The sequence below is a fragment of the Triturus cristatus genome, chromosome 7 (assembly GCF_964204655.1).
Source record: "Triturus cristatus chromosome 7, aTriCri1.1, whole genome shotgun sequence".
Classification (NCBI taxonomy): domain Eukaryota; kingdom Metazoa; phylum Chordata; class Amphibia; order Caudata; family Salamandridae; genus Triturus; species Triturus cristatus.
The window spans coordinates 240,915,347-240,939,167 of NC_140590.1; the positions used below are offsets into that span (position 1 = coordinate 240,915,347).

The window sequence follows — 23,821 nt, forward strand, 5'->3', positions numbered from 1 at the left end:
CTTTTTACGTAGACTCCTTTCTGGTTTAAAAGGTGTCACCACTCACATCTGTCACTCTGAATTGGAATTATATTATCTACAGGACTCTGCTACAATAGCTCCACTCCTATTATGGCTCGAGTGCAAGCTTAGCCCGGAGGCGTCTTTATCCAGACTAATTCTGAAAGACTCCCTACAGTTCGACAACACGTTGAATATTCCGTGGTTTAATTATATTAGGCAGACCTTTTCATACCTGGGAGTACCGCATTATTTTACCAAGTCAGAATCTGTAAGCTGTAAACCAAAAATTTGTTTTTTATTGCAGCAATAAAAAAGTTCATTGTGTTCAAAATATGCAATCGTTTTTAAAGTATTCTCCTTTAATTACTACTCACTGTTTAGAACCCTATTTGTTCTCTATCTTTAGCCCACAATATATATTTTATCTTACAAGATTTGCATAAGCACGCTGCCCTTTCCATTGACTCTTCCTGTGCAGGGCGGATGGTTCATGGACTTGCTTCTGGCAGCGTCTCTCCAGGGTTCTATGCACCTTACACTAGTTTTCACTTTATACAGTTCATAACGTAAAAATGTTTTTTATGACTCTGCCATCAGAGATTACAACTGCAATGTAATAAACAGCGCCTCGAGTCCCCGAAATTTGTTTCAATGTGATGAACTTTAATCATGAGACCTGAGCAGTGGGGATAAAAGATAATAAAATTTACTGGATCACAATTTGTTTTTGTTCATAATGATAGTATGTATCATACTACGTGAAGATTTATGTTTAATTTCCATGCGACTTGACTGGATATTTTGACTTTGTAAACCCTCTGTTTTAATCACTTGCATGTTCATTGGTGTTGTCTTCATAGCAAGTGCAACTTGAATTGTACTTTTATGGCTTGCATCTGTATCAGAACCCGCCACTGTGCGACGCATCCCTGACGCAGTACCTCGCATCGCAACTCACAGCTTCCCCCGAACTGCTGCTGTGTGACCCATCCTCGACGCAAGACTTTGCATCGCAAGGCCCTCATCAACGGCATCGCTGACAATGATGCAGGTCTCGAATCGAGGCACTGCAGCTTCCCTGGATCCACTGCTGCGCGAAACATCCTCGATGTGGGATCTTGCAACACCCCACAATCCAGGATTTAAGGTACTTTGTTCAGTAGGCCTAACTTGGTCCATGTGACAAGCTGCGAGAGAGTAAAGCAAAGGTTAATTTGAGGTTTTCTTGTGTTTCACTCTGACAGAGGTTGTAGTTGCTGCTTAAGGATGGTTTCAACCCCCTCAACCAGTAAGCCAGTTTCCATCAGTTATGTGAGCTCATATCATTTTAGCTGCAAATGGAGAGTGAGTTCAGATGGAAGTTCACAGGTGCTTCAATCTGAAATTTAAAAGAGGGCAATGGTTAGAATGAGTGTTGTAACCAGGCCCTAAGTGTCGTTTTAAGGTACTAAAACAATTGACAATCTGACAACGATGTGGCAATACTTTTACAACACAATATGTATGTAAGAAAATATTTCTGGCAACAATATTTTGCCACACAACCTGAGTGAGTACTACTGGAATATGACAGGAATCACATTCATATGGATGCAGCTGTATTCTTTAAAGAACCAGGGCCTTTTTTAGAGTTGGGCTGCTCCTTCAAAACATGGCAGATATCCTAGCTGCTGTATTTCAGGTACCATAGGCTATAATGCACTTACTTGTAATATGGCAGATGGGACCTCTGCCTCATTTGTGACAGAGCATCCCATCTGTCAAACTCCGTATTAGACCCCAAGATGTGTAAAATAGTAGCATCTTTCAATTTAATGTGTAAGAGAGAGAAAACCATTGGGCAGAATTTTGGAGTCGCTTTAGTGTTGTTTATGGAGCTGCAAGAATAAAACTTACTCATATCCCTTAGTTACTTACACAGAAAATCATCACAGACTCCAAGGGGCTCTATGTTATGGCTTCTGTCGAATTTACAGGTTCTTCTGGGACTCCTGTAGCAATGTGTGCGGCTTGAATCAGGAGCTCAAACACCGCCTCACAGGCTCATATAGTGGAGGGCAGTAAATTGTTTTCAGATTTAATAAGTAAAACATTATGATAGGCACTCTGTCAAGCAATGAATTGGTCTGGCGGAGTGAAACTTTAATATAAGCAGTTTGCAAAGCCTTAGATAATGACAGCTCAGATCTGAAATGTATTGTATACACAGTAAACGCACAGGCTGTAGAATGTAGACTGCTTTATAAAGGCACCGTTCAAGAGCATGTGCACACTTATTATTGATAGGCATTGACTTACAGAACCCTGAAAGCTGACCAAAATTGGGAGCAATAGGTCCTTAGGGCTGCACCTCATAAATATCCTATAAAGTTAGATTTTTCTTATAATCTCTCCCACAACATTTCCCTTTATGGATACCTCTGCCTGAGATCAGTAGGCAGCAAAATAAACATAAACAAGATGCCCCTCAGCTGCAAGTTCAATCCTCTTTTTATGTAAAATATAATCATTGTGAGTACATCTACACCTATGGGTAGAAAGTGGGTCTTCCAGAGTCTGAATATTCAGGAGGTGTGGGTGCCCCATCAAACAAGCATCTTTGGGAGTATTAATAGACGATTTCCCGTCCCCTTAATCATCTTGGGAAAAAACAGAGATATTCTCTCAAGGGCAGGAATTAATATCTCTTTTTGGAGAAAAACAACCCAAAAATTACTGAGGAGTAAGGGAACCTGTTTAGTCATAGGTAAAACACTTTCCTATACACAAAACGAAATGTTAGCATGTAAATTTGCAGTTACTCTATTTTTTGGCATGCAAGAATATTCATATGAATATTTTTGAGTTATTACTATTGCATTCTCCAACTACTACTCCTACTCTTATCCTACTCACTCATACTCTTACTTCAACTTACTCCAACTCGCACTTCTACCTATTGTCAGGTCTAGCCTACAAAACAGGTTCAGCTATCTGCTGTAATGAACAAAGAAACTACACTGATTTCTTTCAGCAGATAGGTGTTTATTGTTTACTGTGAAGCCATTGGCTAGTAGCTTTTATCACCCCAAAAGAGTCCTTCTATTTCAATGCATAAATGGCACATCATTTCTGCACTGCAATGGAGTTGCACCCTTTTCTTACTCATAACCTATATCTACTGTTTTGAATGTGGCTCCTCACCAATAAGCCACACCCAATCCCTGCACTCCCACTTGGGAGGCAAATATACCACTGCACCTTTAAATAATATACACTTTTGAGCATGTCTTACCACCCCTGGCACAGCAAGACTTCAACACAAAACAAACAGCACCTTTTGAAAAGGGGTTTTATTTAACAAAATGCAAAGACTCTATCACTTTTCGAATAAGGCTTAGGGTTTATTACATAATACTTTCTAAACAAAGGCTATCTCAGATACCAAATACATAAGATTCAAATATATGTAGCAAACTTATAATCTAAAGGCATGAATCAATAACTGAGCAAACTATAATACTGATTAATAAACAAGCAATAACTGATATAAGATAAGATACACTGGACGTCCTGCAAGAGATCAGAAAGCTATACATATATATAGAGCAGAGGAGTACTCTGGATGTGCACTTCCCACACCACAAAGAAAACACCTCAAATGATCAAAGCCACTGGCCACACATCACAATGGCAATAACCACACAACTAAATACATCACCTGGTGCATACACTGCCCACTTCTGACCGGGGAATCACAGCCGGGGCTCAGAGCTCAGCACCAGTGTTCATAGTCCGAGACAGACACGTCTTCCCTCGCTCGGAATCCAAACTCCCAGTTTCTCAGCCTGCAACCCTCAGCTTTAAACACACTAGAAGATTTGTGAAAGACCTCCTCCCACCGCCAGAGGAATTTTACCAGAACTGGCCAAGTTCCAAGCAAGCATCTCCATGGCAGTAAGGAGCTCTCATGTCTCTTCCTCCATTCACACTTCTTCCAGCCTCTGTCTTCACGAAGCTCTCACAAGGCCTTCCACAGTACACTAAACAAAAACAATCGCTCAGGAAAACAGCAAGACCTTGAATGTGAATAACCCAAACAACTTGCAAGCACGGCTGTGCAAGCAGCAGCAAGGCAGAGTCAGACATGAGGCCCTGTCAAAGGCAATAGTCAGCACCTATAATTCTCATCCACACAACTTACACGCACCACTGTGCACACAGAAAAGTTTGAAGCAAGGTAAAGTCAGAAAGCATGATGACATGAGGCCATGTCAAAGAAAGACAGCAAGATTACAGGACGGAAGAGAAGCAAGTATATGCAGGACCATCCTACATTAAGGCTAGGGTAAAATAACACACTAAAGTCAGTTAAAATGGTGGTGGTCGGAGGTCATCATAGGGTGACAGACTACAAGAGTGGCTCTTTCACTACATTGCACCCCATGACCTTCGACCATCACCATTCACATATATCAAAAACTGAACCTCTTAACTAAAGACACCACCACTAGTGAAAGCACAAAAACTGCATTCCTTAATTGGAAACACAACTAAAAGTGAAAAACCTCATTTCATAACCGAAAGTCACAAATATAAAAATGCATGTGATAAGCATTACTGGAAAGCAAGTTGTAACTGAAAACATAGCCATGATTGAAGAACTGCATTTCTCAAATACATGTAAAAGCAATACATTTGGTGCTAAACTGAAAAGCACAAAAATAACCCATACATATCTGGATACATATTGAATGAATACACAAAATAAATGATGCATCAAGCTTTTAAATTCTCTTAATATCACTAATCGTTAAACTGGAACCTCTACTTGCAAAACAGCCAAACTCATATAGTGTAGCAACAGGTTTTTCTCGTCAGTCTCTAGCTCAGAAAATATATACTCTAATTGCAGCATAGCGTCTCTGATGGTTTCCTTCCCTAAAAAAAAAAACAGTTCTTCTGTGTGAAAAACACACAGCCCTTGCATTTTGTTTCATCACATGTCAATAAAACAACTCCAATTGCAGCACATTCTGCTGCTCACTATTCACTAGAAAACAAAGCAGTCTGTCTCGGTGAAAGACACACAGCCTTTTCGCTTGTCGCGTCCTCTCCATCTCCAACACATCAGTACAGTTTGCTCGGCAAAGGAGGACCCCATCCGGTCCGTTCAGCAAAGGAGGGCCCCATCCGGTCCAGTCAGCAAAGGAGGACCCCATCCGGTCCGGTCAGCCACAGTACTCCAGCTTCCACTGTCCAGCGATCACTCCAGGCTTGGAGGGGATAAGGAGAAGGGGGAGGGGAGAAGGGTGGAATCCCACTCATACGGAGACTGGGCATCACGCATACCAAGGCGCCGCAGTACGATGACCTGAAAAAAGAAACAAGCATCACTTTTCTTGCAAAGAATATTTTTCAAAAGCATTCCCGTCTGAATAGCTCTCCGCTGGCTCTGGGGAATTGTCTGAGAATTCTACCCACGCTTTAATCTCTGAATCCTTGATATGAGAGTGAAACTCTCTTTTTCCCTGCACAGCAAGAAGGGCTGGGGCAGTCTCCTTCTGACTATTTTTTCACTCACTGCTGAATACGTACTCCCTTTATCAATTGGCAGCAGCCCAAGGCACTTCATCTGCTCTGGTAATTTTCCTTACCCCAACACGCCCTTCACCATCGGTGGGGCTGGTCTGGCTTGTGCATTCTGACACATAAGAATCGCAAATCTGAGGAAATCTAGGGGGATATACATCCCTTCATTGTCTGCCCACCTGTTTGTATGGTCTTTATCTCCTAGGTGCTCAAAATTAATCATGCACACCAAATTTGAATCCTGTATCACCACCTCTGTTAGCCTTTTCATCTCTAAGGAAATTAAATGTGATGTTATGTACAATAACTGACACTCTGGGGAATCCTCTATATCAATTTCCACCCCTGGACTTTTCATTAGGACCTGAGAAATCACATTGTATATTTACCATTCCTTGTACATTACACAAACTATAAAGAACACACTGCACATTCCTGAGTTGACTACATTTCAGTTTTTAAAATAACATTCCTCCCTGTAAAGCAAAATGCATTATTCACCCACATGTCTAAGTTATACCTACGAACAGCGATCGTTAAAATTTAAAATAAAAAAAAAACTGGTCTATTCATTTTCCTCACGTTTTCTAAACTCACATTTTTTCACATATGATTCATCCTGGCTGGTCAAAACAAATGGCTAGAGTACATGTTTAATTCTCTCTTAAAAAAAACAAAAAAAAAACTTGTTTTCAAATTGCTTTAAAAATACATCTCTCCATCTAATGTTCAAATCTGTTACAAGGATGGCAAAAGGACACCTTTTAACTCCTATTCTCTGTACCTTTTTCCACTATCAGAAGCTGCTCTCTGTGTGTCTCTCAATCCCCCTTGAGCACTGCACCTCCTCTGGAAGGCTTTCGCGGAACCTTCTGGGCCCCTTGCCAAAAATAACAAGCAGAGCCTTCTTCCTCTGCTGCCTCTAGCCCCCACCTTATCTCTTCCAAGGCCGAAATGTCATGCACTCCTGCCAACTTTCCTCTGCTCCTATCTGCGACTCTCCTCATGGGGGGGAAGGAAACCTGCGCCTTTGCAAGCCTCCCAAACATCTATCTCAAAGAAGCTGTCTCTGTCTACTGGGGTGAGGAGCTGGGATGACCCCTCCCGTAGGAATTCCTCCTCAGTCTTCACAGAAAGCCTGACCTCTTCTCAGCGTTGCTGGATCATCTCACTGCAAGCCCCCAAACATCTATCTTAAAGACGCAAGCACTTCACCATCACTAAAATACAGATTGTGTATTGTGTATTTCATTTCTCCACCTGCACCAGATTTTTATGTGCCACCCACTCCCAGGACGCATTTCATGTCAGAGACGGAAAACAGCCTCACATTTTTTTTCTCAACCCTTTCACCTCTTGTCAGAACGAAACAGAATTCACAAGCTAAACATTTTAGTCAACACTAATACGCCATTGTCTCACTTTCTTCTGTTCTTATCTCAAAGCTATAAACTGCCCACTATCAGACCATGAGTCTGTATTTCACTTGTCCTAGTGCACTTTTAAAATGCGTGTCTGTGCAGCACAAATTCACACTGGCCTGAGCAGTCATAGAACTGCCTTTGATTTAAACGCACATTTCTTTTTCCTAACATTTCTCTCATGTTCCTATGTTAAAATAATGTACATTCTAGTACTTCTAATCAAACCATATTTTTTACATTTGTTACATTTTACAAATTAAGAACAACCAGGGCAACAAGAAACTCATTCCAGGCATTTTCAGAAAAGGACCAAATTCATTAGTTTGCCTGGGAAAACAATTGCAAATGCTCCTTTTATTTTATCATGTTCTCAAAGAAACCAAACAATTTCAAGCGCTTTTTCCAAAGACGTCAAACAAAGAACACCCCACATTTCAGGGTTCTAGTCAATTCCAACCTTTAAACACATTGTTCTCCTATTAACCCTTCCTCTGCTTTTCCTATACTTATTTTGCATGATACAAACCATATCCTTTTTCTGCCACAGTCTGGTAAGTTTCCCACTTATATTTACAATAATTTATTCTGAAAGGTTAACTTTGCAGAGGTATTTTTAGCTCCACAAACCATGTCTCTCATGTCTCAAATTCACACTGCAACTGAACATACTTTGTTAATATTTCTTAATAAACACTTGAAAGGGATCCAGCCCTTTCTGCCAAACGTAGCAAATTATTTATAAGCACTTTTTACAAAACACACTTAAACACACACTCCAATTCTCACTCAACCCAGCACAATGAGCTCACTCACGGGCTAGCACAACATTTGGGCTACCTCTCATCCAAATATATACATATATCAATTGGTATCTGAGAGTCCGCTTTTAATTTCTAGAAAACATATTTCTCCCCCTTTTAATTCATCGTTCACATCCTGCAACCGACTACGCCAAAATGTTTTGAATGTGGCTCCTCACCAATAAGCCACACTCAATCCCTGCACTCCCACTTGGCAGGCAAATATACCACTGCACCTTTGAATAATATACACTTTTGAGCATGTCTTACCACCCCTGGCACAGCTAGACTTCAACACAAAACAAACAGCACCTTTTGAAAAGGGGTTTTATTTAACAAAATGCAAAGACTCTATCACTTTTCGAATAAGGCTTAGGGTTTATTACATAATACTTTCTAAACAAAGGCTATCTCAGATACCAAATACATAAGATTCAAATATATGTAGCAAACTTATAATCTAAAGGCATGAATCAATAACTGAGCAAACTATAATACTGATTAATAAACAAGCAATAACTGATATAAGATAAGATACACTGGACGTCCTGCAAGAGATCAGAAAGCTGTACATATATATAGAGCAGAGGAGTACTCTGGATATGCACCTCCCACACCACAAAGAAAACACCTCAAATGATCAAAGCCACTGGCCACACATCACAATGGCAATAACCACACAACTAAATACATCACCTGGTGCATACACTGCCCACTTCTGACCGGGGGAATCACAGCCGGGGTTCAGAGCTCAGCACCAGTGTTCATAGTCCGAGATAGACACGTCTGCCCTTGCTCGGAATCCAAACTCCCAGTTTCTCAGCCTGCAACCCTCAGCTTTAAACACACTAGAAGATTCGTGAAAGACCTCCTCCCACAGCCAGAGGAATTTTACCAGAACTGGCCAAGTTCTAAGCAAGCATCTCCATGGCAGTAAGGAGCTCTCAAGTCTCTTCCTCCATTCACACTTCTTCCAGCCTCTGTCTTGACGAAGCTCTCACAAGGCCTTCCACAGTACACTAAACAAAAACAATCGCTCAGAAAAACAGCAAGACCTTGAATGTGAATAACCCAAACAACTTGCAAGCACGGCTGTGCAAGCAGCAGCAAGGCAGAGTCAGACATGAGGCCCTGTCAAAGGCAATAGTCAGCACCTATAATTCTCATCCACACAACTTACACGCACCACTGTGCACACAGAGAAGTTTGAAGCAAGGTAAAGTCAGAAAGCAGGATGACATGAGGCCATGTCAAAGAAAGACAGCAAGATTACAGGACGGAAGAGAAGCAAGTATATGCAGGACCATCCTACATTAAGGCTAGGGTAAATAACACACTAAAGTCAGTTAAAATGGTGGTGGTCGGAGGTCATCATAGGGTGACAGACTACAAGAGTGGCTCTTTCACTACATCTACTCATGTCACTACTCTTACCCCACTCGTACTTCTTTCTCCATTCCTATGCCCACTCCACTCAGCCACCATGCCTACTGTTATTCTTAATTCTACTTGACCTCCTACCCTTATTACTATTACTACACATTTTTTTATCATAATCTCTCGCTCATGCATCCCTTCATACTGTTTCTTCTACTTTACATACTCTCCTTACTTTTACACATCTTCTGATTTACCACCACACTTCCTACTGCTCACAGTTATAATTGATTTTACTTCTATTCTTAGTGCTAATTACTCTTACTCCTACTCTTACTGAGCACTTTTACTTACACTAACTCCAACGCTCACTCCTACTTACTCCTCCTATTTCTGTTACTCCTCCTTTCCATATTTCTGCTCTTTCTCTCTTATTCATACTCCTGCTCATACTTCTAGTGTTGTTCCTACATACCATACAACTTATGTTTATGCCTTCTTTTTCCCCTACTTACTCTTACCCTTCTACTTATTATTACTCAACTATTTATTTGTACGCCTACTTTTTGCCTTCTTCATACTTAAACTGTTGTGCATGTCTCGCTTTACACTTTGTACCATGTATAATAAATGGAGTTACTGGTTTTCCCTGAAGTGCTTTATCCCTGATCTTACTTCTATTCCTATTGTCCTACCATCAGTATTTTCCTTCCCTCTATACTTCTCTCGCCTGCACTTCTCTCCTCACTTCAGTACATCGGCAGGGCCATCCTTTTCTCACTCCAAATGAGCAACATTTTGTCGCTCTGTGATCAACCTCTGGAACTGTAAGCAAAAGTGGGTCTGGTCTTCTCTGGTGCGGCAACGGCCGCAGATGAGTCCACTCCAGGTCCTGGAGAGGAGTAGGCTCGCGTATCACAACAGGAGGGGGTCGCACAGTGGTCGAGGGCAGCCCTAGAGATCAGGCGGGGTCGCAGAGTGGCGGCCAGACTCTCCCATTCCGGCAGGGGAAGGGGGTCCATAAGATCTACTGTGCCAGAAACCCGCAGGGTCATACAAAGGGACATACAAAGTCAAGTGAAGTTGTCGCAGGGGGGAGACTATGCGGCGGAACCCTCTGACTTGAGATCAGCTTCACTAAGAACCCCCACAGGGAAGAATGGACAAGAATGGACAAGAAGGCACAGCGGGTTTCACTGCAGAGGATTCCTCTTCAAGGTATGCTCTAAGAAGTACAAATAAAACATCTGACCTCAAGGTTGATATTTTACTTAGTGGGTCTAAACCAAAGGCAAAAGATTTAAAGCTACCAGTGTCTATAAAGCACCCTACATTTGTCAAATCAGCAAAGTTAAAGAAAAAAAGCAAAACATTAAAGGCGACTCTACCAATTTCACCAACCCATCCTTCTCTCCATCCCAGTGCAAAACCTCTACCATCGTTAAAAAGTTTTCTCAAAGTAATACCCAGTACTCTTATTCTGAAGCCGATGGTAAGTACTCCAGATAACTCAGGTAGCTATGTAGAACAACTTCATAGCTACCCAGAAGGAGTACTAAGCCCGAATAGATCTCAATTATTGGAAGGGCAGGTGCAAGGATCCATGCCCACAATATATATTTTATCTTACAAGATTTGCATAAGCACGCTGCCCTTTCCATTGACTCTTCCTGTGCAGGGCGGATGGTTCATGGACTTGCTTCTGGCAGCGTCTCTCCAGGGTTCTATGCACCTTACACTAGTTTTCACTTTATACAGTTCATAACGTAAAAATGTTTTTTATGACTCTGCCATCAGAGATTACAACTGTAATGTAATAAACAGCGCCTCGAGTCCCCGAAATTTGTTTCAATGTGATGAACTTTAATCATGAGACCTGAGCAGTGGGGATAAAAGATATTAAAATTTACTGGATCACAATTTGTTTTTGTTCATAATGATAGTATGTATCATACTACGTGAAGATTTATGTTTAATTTCCATGCGACTTGACTGGATATTTTGACTTTGTAAACCCTCTGTTTTAATCACTTGCATGTTCATTGGTGTTGTCTTCATAGCAAGTGCAACTTGAATTGTACTTTTATGGCTGTTTCGCCAAATAAAGTTTATGATGATGATGACTCCAAGGGCCAGTTTCTGGCATCCTGAGCATAGCCTGAGGGACAGGAATGGCTCCAGCACCTGTATTCTGCCTGCTGTGAGTCTTGTCCCCAATGTGGTGCCACCCGAGCCCTGGACCCTTGGAAGTGGGCCTGAAGGTGCTCTGCCAGCCCAGCTGTGGTCCTGTGAGAAGAACCGATGCATATCCTTGCATCTGTATCAGAACCCGCCACTGTGCGACGCATCCCTGACGCAGTACCTCGCATCGCAACTCACAGCTTCCCCCGAACTGCTGCTGTGTGACCCATCCTCGACGCAAGACTTTGCATCGCAAGGCCCTCATCAACGGCATCGCTGACAATGATGCAGGTCTCGAATCGAGGCACTGCAGCTTCCCTGGAACCACTGCTGCGCGAAACATCCTCGATGTGGGATCTTGCAACACCCCACAATCCAGGATTTAAGGTACTTTGTTCAGTAGGCCTAACTTGGTCCATGTGACAAGCTGCGAGAGAGTAAAGCAAAGGTTAATTTGAGGTTTTCTTGTGTTTCACTCTGACAGAGGTTGTAGTTGCTGCTTAAGGATGGTTTCAACCCCCTCAACCAGTAAGCCAGTTTCCATCAGTTATGTGAGCTCATATCATTTTAGCTGCAAATGGAGAGTGAGTTCAGATGGAAGTTCACAGGTGCTTCAATCTGAAATTTAAAAGAGGGCAATGGTTAGAATGAGTGTTGTAACCAGGCCCTAAGTGTCGTTTTAAGGTACTAAAACAATTGACAATCTGACAACGATGTGGCAATACTTTTACAACACAATATGTATGTAAGAAAATATTTCTGGCAACAATATTTTGCCACACAACCTGAGTGAGTACTACTGGAATATGACAGGAATCACATTCATATGGATGCAGCTGTATTCTTTAAAGAACCAGGGCCTTTTTTAGAGTTGGGCTGCTCCTTCAAAACATGGCAGATATCCTAGCTGCTGTATTTCAGGTTCCATAGGCTATAATGCACTTACTTGTAATATGGCAGATGGGACCTCTGCCTCATTTGTGACAGAGCATCCCATCTGTCAAACTCCGTATTAGACCCCAAGATGTGTAAAATAGTAGCATCTTCCAATTTAATGTGTAAGAGAGAGAAAACCATTGGGCAGAATTTTGGAGTCGCTTTAGTGTTGTTTATGGAGCTGCAAGAATAAAACTTACTCATATCCCTTAGTTACTTACACAGAAAATCATCACAGACTCCAAGGGGCTCTATGTTATGGCTTCTGTCGAATTTACAGGTTCTTCTGGGACTCCTGTAGCAATGTAGGCTTGAATCAGGAGCTCAAACACCGCCTCACAGGCTCATATAGTGGAGGGCAGTAAATTGTTTTCAGATTTAATAAGTAAAACATTATGATAGGCACTCTGTCAAGCAATGAATTGGTCTGGCGGAGTGAAACTTTAATATAAGCAGTTTGCAAAGCCTTAGATAATGACAGCTCAGATCTGAAATGTATTGTATACACAGTAAACGCACAGGCTGTAGAATGTAGACTGCTTTATAAAGGCACCGTTCAAGAGCATGTGCACACTTATTATTGATAGGCATTGACTTACAGAACCCTGAAAGCTGACCAAAATTGGGAGCAATAGGTCCTTAGGGCTGCACCTCATAAATATCCTATAAAGTTAGATTTTTCTTATAATCTCTCCCACAACATTTCCCTTTATGGATACCTCTGCCTGAGATCAGTAGGCAGCAAAATAAACATAAACAAGATGCCCCTCAGCTGCAAGTTCAATCCTCTTTTTATGTAAAATATAATCATTGTGAGTACATCTACACCTATGGGTAGAAAGTGGGTCTTCCAGAGTCTGAATATTCAGGAGGTGTGGGTGCCCCATCAAACAAGCATCTTTGGGAGTATTAATAGACGATTTCCCGTCCCCTTAATCATCTTGGGAAAAAACAGAGATATTCTCTCAAGGGCAGGAATTAATATCTCTTTTTGGAGAAAAACAACCCAAAAATTACTGAGGAGTAAGGGAACCTGTTTAGTCATAGGTAAAACACTTTCCTATACACAAAACGAAATGTTAGCATGTAAATTTGCAGTTACTCTATTTTTTGGCATGCAAGAATATTCATATGAATATTTTTGAGTTATTACTATTGCATTCTCCAACTACTACTCCTACTCTTATCCTACTCACTCATACTCTTACTTCAACTTACTCCAACTCGCACTTCTACCTATTGTCAGGTCTAGCCTACAAAACAGGTTCAGCTATCTGCTGTGATGAACAAAGAAACTACACTGATTTCTTTCAGCAGATAGGTGTTTATTGTTTACTGTGAAGCCATTGGCTAGTAGCTTTTATCACCCCAAAAGAGTCCTTCTATTTCAATGCATAAATGGCACATCATTTCTGCACTGCAATGGAGTTGCACCCTTTTCTTACTCATAACCTATATCTACTGTTTTGAATGTGGCTCCTCACCAATAAGCCACACTCAATCCCTGCACTCCCACTTGGGAGGCAAATATACCACTGCACCTTTGAATAATATACACTTTTGAGCATGTCTTACCACCCCTGGCACAGCAAGACTTCAACACAAAACAAACAGCACCTTTTGAAAAGGGGTTTTATTTAACAAAATGCAAAGACTCTATCACTTTTCGAATAAGGCTTAGGGTTTATTACATAATACTTTCTAAACAAAGGCTATCTCAGATACCAAATACATAAGATTCAAATATATGTAGCAAACTTATAATCTAAAGGCATGAATCAATAACTGAACAAACTATAATACTGATTAATAAACAAGCAATAACTGATATAAGATAAGATACACTGGACGTCCTGCAAGAGATCAGAAAGCTATACATATATATAGAGCAGAGGAGTACTCTGGATGTGCACTTCCCACACCACAAAGAAAACACCTCAAATGATCAAAGCCACTGGCCACACATCACAATGGCAATAACCACACAACTAAATACATCACCTGGTGCATACACTGCCCACTTCTGACCGGGGAATCACAGCCGGGGCTCAGAGCTCAGCACCAGTGTTCATAGTCCGAGACAGACACGTCTTCCCTCGCTCGGAATCCAAACTCCCAGTTTCTCAGCCTGCAACCCTCAGCTTTAAACACACTAGAAGATTTGTGAAAGACCTCCTCCCACCGCCAGAGGAATTTTACCAGAACTGGCCAAGTTCCAAGCAAGCATCTCCATGGCAGTAAGGAGCTCTCATGTCTCTTCCTCCATTCACACTTCTTCCAGCCTCTGTCTTGACGAAGCTCTCACAAGGCCTTCCACAGTACACTAAACAAAAACAATCGCTCAGGAAAACAGCAAGACCTTGAATGTGAATAACCCAAACAACTTGCAAGCACGGCTGTGCAAGCAGCAGCAAGGCAGAGTCAGACATGAGGCCCTGTCAAAGGCAATAGTCAGCACCTATAATTCTCATCCACACAACTTACACGCACCACTGTGCACACAGAAAAGTTTGAAGCAAGGTAAAGTCAGAAAGCATGATGACATGAGGCCATGTCAAAGAAAGACAGCAAGATTACAGGACGGAAGAGAAGCAAGTATATGCAGGACCATCCTACATTAAGGCTAGGGTAAAATAACACACTAAAGTCAGTTAAAATGGTGGTGGTCGGAGGTCATCATAGGGTGACAGACTACAAGAGTGGCTCTTTCACTACATTGCACCCCATGACCTTCGACCATCACCATTCACATATATCAAAAACTGAACCTCTTAACTAAAGACACCACCACTAGTGAAAGCACAAAAACTGCATTCCTTAATTGGAAACACAACTAAAAGTGAAAAACCTCATTTCATAACCGAAAGTCACAAATATAAAAATGCATGTGATAAGCATTACTGGAAAGCAAGTTGTAACTGAAAACATAGCCATGATTGAAGAACTGCATTTCTCAAATACATGTAAAAGCAATAAATTTGGTGCTAAACTGAAAAGCACAAAAATAACCCATACATATCTGGATACATATTGAATGAATACACAAAATAAATGATGCATCAAGCTTTTAAATTCTCTTAATATCACTAATCGTTAAACTGGAACCTCTACTTGCAAAACAGCCAAACTCATATAGTGTAGCAACAGGTTTTTCTCGTCAGTCTCTAGCTCAGAAAATATATACTCTAATTGCAGCATAGCGTCTCTGATGGTTTCCTTCCCTAAAAAAAAAAACAGTTCTTCTGTGTGAAAAACACAGAGCCCTTGCATTTTGTTTCATCACATGTCAATAAAACAACTCCAATTGCAGCACATTCTGCAGCTCACTATTCACTAGAAAACAAAGCAGTCTGTCTCGGTGAAAGACACACAGCCTTTTCGCTTGTCGCGTCCTCTCCATCTCCAACACATCAGTACAGTTTGCTCGGCAAAGGAGGACCCCATCCGGTCCGTTCAGCAAAGGAGGGCCCCATCCGGTCCAGTCAGCAAAGGAGGACCCCATCCGGTCCGGTCAGCCACAGTACTCCAGCTTCCACTGTCCAGCGATCACTCCAGGCTTGGGGGGGATAAGGAGAAGGGGGAGGGGAGAAGGGTGGAATCCCACTCATACGGAGACTGGGCATCACGCATACCAAGGCGCCGCAGTACGATGACCTGAAAAAAGAAACAAGCATCACTTTTCTTGCAAAGAATATTTTTCAAAAGCATTCCCGTCTGAATAGCTCTCCGCTGGCTCTGGGGAATTGTCTGAGAATTCTACCCACGCTTTAATCTCTGAATCCTTGATATGAGAGTGAAACTCTCTTTTTCCCTGCACAGCAAGAAGGGCTGGGGCAGTCTCCTTCTGACTATTTTTTCACTCACTGCTGAATACGTACTCCCTTTATCAATTGGCAGCAGCCCAAGGCACTTCATCTGCTCTGGTAATTTTCCTTACCCCAACACGCCCTTCACCATCGGTGGGGCTGGTCTGGCTTGTGCATTCTGACACATAAGAATCGCAAATCTGAGGAAATCTAGGGGGATATACATCCCTTCATTGTCTGCCCACCTGTTTGTATGGTCTTTATCTCCTAGGTGCTCAAAATTAATCATGCACACCAAATTTGAATCCTGTATCACCACCTCTGTTAGCCTTTTCATCTCTAAGGAAATTAAATGTGATGTTATGTACAATAACTGACACTCTGGGGAATCCTCTATATCAATTTCCACCCCTGGACTTTTCATTAGGACCTGAGAAATCACATTGTATATTTACCATTCCTTGTACATTACACAAACTATAAAGAACACACTGCACATTCCTGAGTTGACTACATTTCAGTTTTTAAAATAACATTCCTCCCTGTAAAGCAAAATGCATTATTCACCCACATGTCTAAGTTATACCTACGAACAGCGATCGTTAAAATTTAAAATAAAAAAAAAAACTGGTCTATTCATTTTCCTCACGTTTTCTAAACTCACATTTTTTCACATATGATTCATCCTGGCTGGTCAAAACAAATGGCTAGAGTACATGTTTAATTCTCTCTTAAAAAAAACAACAAAAAAACTTGTTTTCAAATTGCTTTAAAAATACATCTCTCCATCTAATGTTCAAATCTGTTACAAGGATGGCAAAAGGACACCTTTTAACTCCTATTCTCTGTACCTTTTTCCACTATCAGAAGCTGCTCTCTGTGTGTCTCTCAATCCCCCTTGAGCACTGCACCTCCTCTGGAAGGCTTTCGCGGAACCTTCTGGGCCCCTTGCCAAAAATAACAAGCAGAGCCTTCTTCCTCTGCTGCCTCTAGCCCCCACCTTATCTCTTCCAAGGCCGAAATGTCATGCACTCCTGCCAACTTTCCTCTGCTCCTATCTGCGACTCTCCTCATGGGGGGGAAGGAAACCTGCGCCTTTGCAAGCCTCCCAAACATCTATCTCAAAGAAGCTGTCTCTGTCTACTGGGGTGAGGAGCTGGGATGACCCCTCCCGTAGGAATTCCTCCTCAGTCTTCACAGAAAGCCTGACCTCTTCTCAGCGTTGCTGGATCATCTCACTGCAAGCCCCCAAACATCTATCTTAAAGACGCAAGCACTTCACCATCACTAAAATACAGATTGTGTATTGTGTATTTCATTTCTCCACCTGCACCAGATTTTTATGTGCCACCCACTCCCAGGACGCATTTCATGTCAGAGACGGAAAACAGCCTCACATTTTTTTTCTCAACCATTTCACCTCTTGTCAGAACGAAACAGAATTCACAAGCTAAACATTTTAGTCAACACTAATACGCCATTGTCTCACTTTCTTCTGTTCTTATCTCAAAGCTATAAACTGCCCACTATCAGACCATGAGTCTGTATTTCACTTGTCCTAGTGCACTTTTAAAATGCGTGTCTGTGCAGCACAAATTCACACTGGCCTGAGCAGTCATAGAACTGCCTTTGATTTAAACGCACATTTCTTTTTCCTAACATTTCTCTCATGTTCCTATGTTAAAATAATGTACATTCTAGTACTTCTAATCAAACCATATTTTTTACATTTGTTACATTTTACAAATTAAGAACAACCAGGGCAACAAGAAACTCATTCCAGGCATTTTCAGAAAAGGACCAAATTCATTAGTTTGCCTGGGAAAACAATTGCAAATGCTCCTTTTATTTTATCATGTTCTCAAAGAAACCAAACAATTTCAAGCGCTTTTTCCAAAGACGTCAAACAAAGAACACCCCACATTTCAGGGTTCTAGTCAATTCCAACCTTTAAACACATTGTTCTCCTATTAACCCTTCCTCTGCTTTTCCTATACTTATTTTGCATGATACAAACCATATCCTTTTTCTGCCACAGTCTGGTAAGTTTCCCACTTATATTTACAATAATTTATTCTGAAAGGTTAACTTTGCAGAGGTATTTTTAGCTCCACAAACCATGTCTCTCATGTCTCAAATTCACACTGCAACTGAACATACTTTGTTAATATTTCTTAATAAACACTTGAAAGGGATCCAGCCCTTTCTGCCAAACGTAGCAAATTATTTATAAGCACTTTTTACAAAACACACTTAAACACACACTCCAATTCTCACTCAACCCAGCACAATGAGCTCACTCACGGGCTAGCACAACATTTGGGCTACCTCTCATCCAAATATATACATATATCAATTGGTATCTGAGAGTCCGCTTTTAATTTCTAGAAAACATATTTCTCCCCCTTTTAATTCATCGTTCACATCCTGCAACCGACTACGCCAAAATGTTTTGAATGTGGCTCCTCACCAATAAGCCACACTCAATCCCTGCACTCCCACTTGGCAGGCAAATATACCACTGCACCTTTGAATAATATACACTTTTGAGCATGTCTTACCACCCCTGGCACAGCAAGACTTCAACACAAAACAAACAGCACCTTTTGAAAAGGGGTTTTATTTAACAAAATGCAAAGACTCTATCACTTTTCGAATAAGGCTTAGGGTTTATTACATAATACTTTCTAAACAAAGGCTATCTCAGATACCAAATACATAAGATTCAAATATATGTAGCAAACTTATAATCTAAAGGCATGAATCAATAACTGAGCAAACTATAATACTGATTAATAAACAAGCAATAACTGATATAAGATAAGATACACTGGACGTCCTGCAAGAGATCAGAAAGCTGTACATATATATAGAGCAGAGGAGTACTCTGGATATGCACCTCCCACACCACAAAGAAAACACCTCAAATGATCAAAGCCACTGGCCACACATCACAATGGCAATAACCACACAACTAAATACATCACCTGGTGCATACACTGCCCACTTCTGACCGGGGGAATCACAGCCGGGGTTCAGAGCTCAGCACCAGTGTTCATAGTCCGAGATAGACACGTCTGCCCTTGCTCGGAATCCAAACTCCCAGTTTCTCAGCCTGCAACCCTCAGCTTTAAACACACTAGAAGATTCGTGAAAGACCTCCTCCCACAGCCAGAGGAATTTTACCAGAACTGGCCAAGTTCTAAGCAAGCATCTCCATGGCAGTAAGGAGCTCTCAAGTCTCTTCCTCCATTCACACTTCTTCCAGCCTCTGTCTTGACGAAGCTCTCACAAGGCCTTCCACAGTACACTAAACAAAAACAATCGCTCAGAAAAACAGCAAGACCTTGAATGTGAATAACCCAAACAACTTGCAAGCACGGCTGTGCAAGCAGCAGCAAGGCAGAGTCAGACATGAGGCCCTGTCAAAGGCAATAGTCAGCACCTATAATTCTCATCCACACAACTTACACGCACCACTGTGCACACAGAGAAGTTTGAAGCAAGGTAAAGTCAGAAAGCAGGATGACATGAGGCCATGTCAAAGAAAGACAGCAAGATTACAGGACGGAAGAGAAGCAAGTATATGCAGGACCATCCTACATTAAGGCTAGGGTAAATAACACACTAAAGTCAGTTAAAATGGTGGTGGTCGGAGGTCATCATAGGGTGACAGACTACAAGAGTGGCTCTTTCACTACATCTACTCATGTCACTACTCTTACCCCACTCGTACTTCTTTCTCCATTCCTATGCCCACTCCACTCAGCCACCATGCCTACTGTTATTCTTAATTCTACTTGACCTCCTACCCTTATTACTATTACTACACATTTTTTTATCATAATCTCTCGCTCATGCATCCCTTCATACTGTTTCTTCTACTTTACATACTCTCCTTACTTTTACACATCTTCTGATTTACCACCACACTTCCTACTGCTCACAGTTATAATTGATTTTACTTCTATTCTTAGTGCTAATTACTCTTACTCCTACTCTTACTGAGCACTTTTACTTACACTAACTCCAACGCTCACTCCTACTTACTCCTCCTATTTCTGTTACTCCTCCTTTCCATATTTCTGCTCTTTCTCTCTTATTCATACTCCTGCTCATACTTCTAGTGTTGTTCCTACATACCATACAACTTATGTTTATGCCTTCTTTTTCCCCTACTTACTCTTACCCTTCTACTTATTATTACTCAACTATTTATTTGTACGCCTACTTTTTGCCTTCTTCATACTTAAACTGTTGTGCATGTCTCGCTTTACACTTTGTACCATGTATAATAAATGGAGTTACTGGTTTTCCCTGAAGTGCTTTATCCCTGATCTTACTTCTATTCCTATTGTCCTACCATCAGTATTTTCCTTCCCTCTATACTTCTCTCGCCTGCACTTCTCTCCTCACTTCAGTACATCGGCAGGGCCATCCTTTTCTCACTCCAAATGAGCAACATTTTGTCGCTCTGTGATCAACCTCTGGAACTGTAAGCAAAAGTGGGGCTGGTCTTCTCTGGTGCGGCAACGGCCGCAGATGAGTCCACTCCAGGTCCTGGAGAGGAGTAGGCTCGCGTATCACAACAGGAGGGGGTCGCACAGTGGTCGAGGGCAGCCCTAGAGATCAGGCGGGGTCGCAGAGTGGCGGCCAGACTCTCCCATTCCGGCAGGGGAAGGGGGTCCATAAGATCTACTGTGCCAGAAACCCGCAGGGTCATACAAAGGGACATACAAAGTCAAGTGAAGTTGTCGCAGGGGGGAGACTATGCGGCGGAACCCTCTGACTTGAGATCAGCTTCACTAAGAACCCCCACAGGGAAGAATGGACAAGAAGGCACAGCGGGTTTCACTGCAGAGGATTCCTCTTCAAGGTATGCTCTAAGAAGTACAAATAAAACATCTGACCTCAAGGTTGATATTTTACTTAGTGGGTCTAAACCAAAGGCAAAAGATTTAAAGCTACCAGTGTCTATAAAGCACCCTACATTTGTCAAATCAGCAAAGTTAAAGAAAAAAAGCAAAACATTAAAGGCGACTCTACCAATTTCACCAACCCATCCTTCTCTCCATCCCAGTGCAAAACCTCTACCATCGTTAAAAAGTTTTCTCAAAGTAATACCCAGTACTCTTATTCTGAAGCCGATGGTAAGTACTCCAGATAACTCAGGTAGCTATGTAGAACAACTTCATAGCTACCCAGAAGGAGTACTAAGCCCGAACAGATCTCAATTATTGAAAGGGCAGGTGCAAGGATCTGAGATAGATGTAGACGTCTTCACGATGTCTGAGAAGGGTGATAAAGTGCTCAACGCCGACTCTGATCTCTCAGGTGAGAGCGGGGTAAGGGCGAATCAGAACACGATGAAGGAAGCTGAGACCACCTCTGCACCTGACAAGGATCTACTTCTACAATCATCCGTCATGCAATTTTTAAATTCACTGAGTGAGGAAATGAAGAGTAGATTTCAGGTCTCGGAAAAGAACCAAGGCGAGATTATGTCCTTTTGTGAAAAACTGGAGGACAAGCTCGACTCCCTGTCAGCCAGGGCTTCCGCACTTGAGACCACAGTGGCAGATCTGTCTGCGCAAACCTTGGAAAATTCCAGAGAACTCGCCATATTAAAAAAGCATGATCTGGGACTTCAGGAAAAGATTGAATCAATTGAAAACTCTCAGAGAAGAAACAATCTACGTATACTCAAAGTACCGGAAGGCACAGAGGGGAAAGACATTAAGAAGTTTGTGGTTAAGCTGATTAAACAGTCATCTCTAGTTGACTGCTCGGAGCAAGATCTCCTGAGTGATATCCAGAGAGTCCATAGAGATCCATTTAGACGCAACACTAACAAAACAAGGCCCAGGAAAATCTTGGTACACTTTTTGACTTACAGCCTTAAAGATCAAATACTAAACAGGGCTTTAAAGAAGAGTTCACTGACGGCCTCCAGACAATGGGAGCTGGGCCAGTTATTGGACCCCTTTAGACAGAAAGGAGCAACAGCCCAGCTAAAATTTCCCGCAATCTTTAAAGTAATGTGTAACAACAAAATGCGGAGTTTCAAAAGGGTGGTAGAAGCAGAATCCTTTTCAAAATCATTATCAGTGGCGGAGGGTGAGCAAGCAGCCCGGTAGCATCCTAGGCCCCTAGAGTTTATCTTTTTTATTTTCTTCTTTCCTTCTTTCTTTTCACACCATTAGTCTTATTTTCTTCTTCTTTTTTTTCGTAATGATATTAGCTCATCAATAATAGTTAAAATTTCATCTACCGTCCCGTAAACCTGGGAGGGATGCCTCAAAGCCAGAGTAGGGCTAAAGAGGAAGATGGGGGGGGGGTTCTCCAGGGGAGCACTTGGTGAGTAAGGGAGGGGAGGAGGGTGGTCACAAGGTGGGGAGCATAAGGGAAAAAAAATAAAAAAAATTAAGTCCAAAGCGTCAATATATTTCACACAAACAATATCCTATTCAAGTTTTAGAAAATGGCATATAACAAGACCAATCAGGTTTTACATCTAAAGGTGTTGTCTTGGAACCTTAATGGTTTAAGGGTAAAATCTAGAATGGAGAGAATTTTTCAATACTTGAAAGATGCACCTGAACAAATTCTCATCCTGCAGGAGACACATCTTACAGAAAAGGAGATGAGGGATCTATGTAAGACTAAGAAACGGATTCAGGAAGTTATTTGCACTAAACAACAACTGACTACTAAGGGTGTCGCCATTCTCAATAAAAATAATGCTGCTCTAGCGGTGGAAGGGTTTAAAGTTGACAAGATGGGTAGATGGGCCATAGTTAAGATTCGGCTTCACTCACACAAATTTACAGTAGCAGGATATTATGGACCTAATCTGGATGATCCATCTCCGCTGAGCGAGTTGTTGGCGGAACAATTACTTTTTAAGGATCCGCTAATCTTGGCCGGAGATTTTAATCTGGTATTAGATCCTCTAATGGATAGAACCGGCAAGAGTAGATTGGTACAAAACTGCAAAATGAGTTCCCTTATTATAAGTGCAATGAAGCAGATGGGTTGGGTAGATAAATGGAGGAGTAGAATGGAAAGCAAAAGGGGATACACCTTCCATAATAAAAAATATGGGCATAGGTCCAGACTAGATTTCTTCTTGTTAAGCGCGGAGTTACAAAGCTGGGTCATAGATTCAAGCCATCTAGGAAGCCATCTTTCCGACCACTCGGCAATATCACTTGTTTTAAATCTCCCAATCAGGCAGACCACTAAAAGATGGTCCCTGGACAGAACTATTATTTTGGAGGAAGAAGTGGTTCAGAGACTGGTTCTTGAAACAGAGAAGTTTTTTTTGAGAAACCTACAGACCGCTCCAATAGAAATAGTGTGGGATGCGTATAAGGCCTTCTTGAGAGGCCAGATTACATCTATACAAATTGCCAGGCAAAGGAAACACAAGGCTGAGATAGCTGAAATAGAGGCAAAAATTCGTAATTTAGAGCATGATCTTATGACCCAGATAGACCCTGCTCAAGGGGCTACTGCTGGGACATTAGCGGCTTGTAAATTAGAGCTGATGGGGGTTCTAGATTCCAGGGTGAGGAAAAGGTGGGAGGCCAGTAAAATGGCTCGTTTCGATTATGGGGAATCCTGCAGTAAGCTCCTGGCCTGGAAAACTAAACAGGACCTGAATAAAAACTGTATAAAGGAAATATTATGTGAATCCTCTGGCAAGTTATTGGATAACTCT

The 23,821-nt window shown here is 41.7% G+C and overlaps 1 long non-coding RNA gene across 3 annotated transcripts; it reads right to left on the minus strand.

The window, feature by feature from the left end:
• Positions 1–484: 484 nt before the first annotated feature.
• On the minus strand, positions 485–20,887 carry LOC146809309 (uncharacterized). 3 transcript variants are annotated; one of them, XR_014966397.1, is made up of 3 exons: positions 14,294–20,887; positions 3,704–11,974; positions 485–1,381 (listed from the first exon to the last, which is right to left on the minus strand). It is a non-coding gene; the product is annotated as an uncharacterized LOC146809309 (long non-coding RNA). The 3 variants fall into 3 exon arrangements; XR_014966396.1 differs by lacking the exon at positions 485–1,381 and having other exon boundaries at positions 3,291–5,356; positions 8,495–11,974; XR_014966395.1 differs by lacking the exon at positions 485–1,381 and having other exon boundaries at positions 3,291–5,356; positions 6,359–11,974.
• Positions 20,888–23,821: the final 2,934 nt, after the last annotated feature.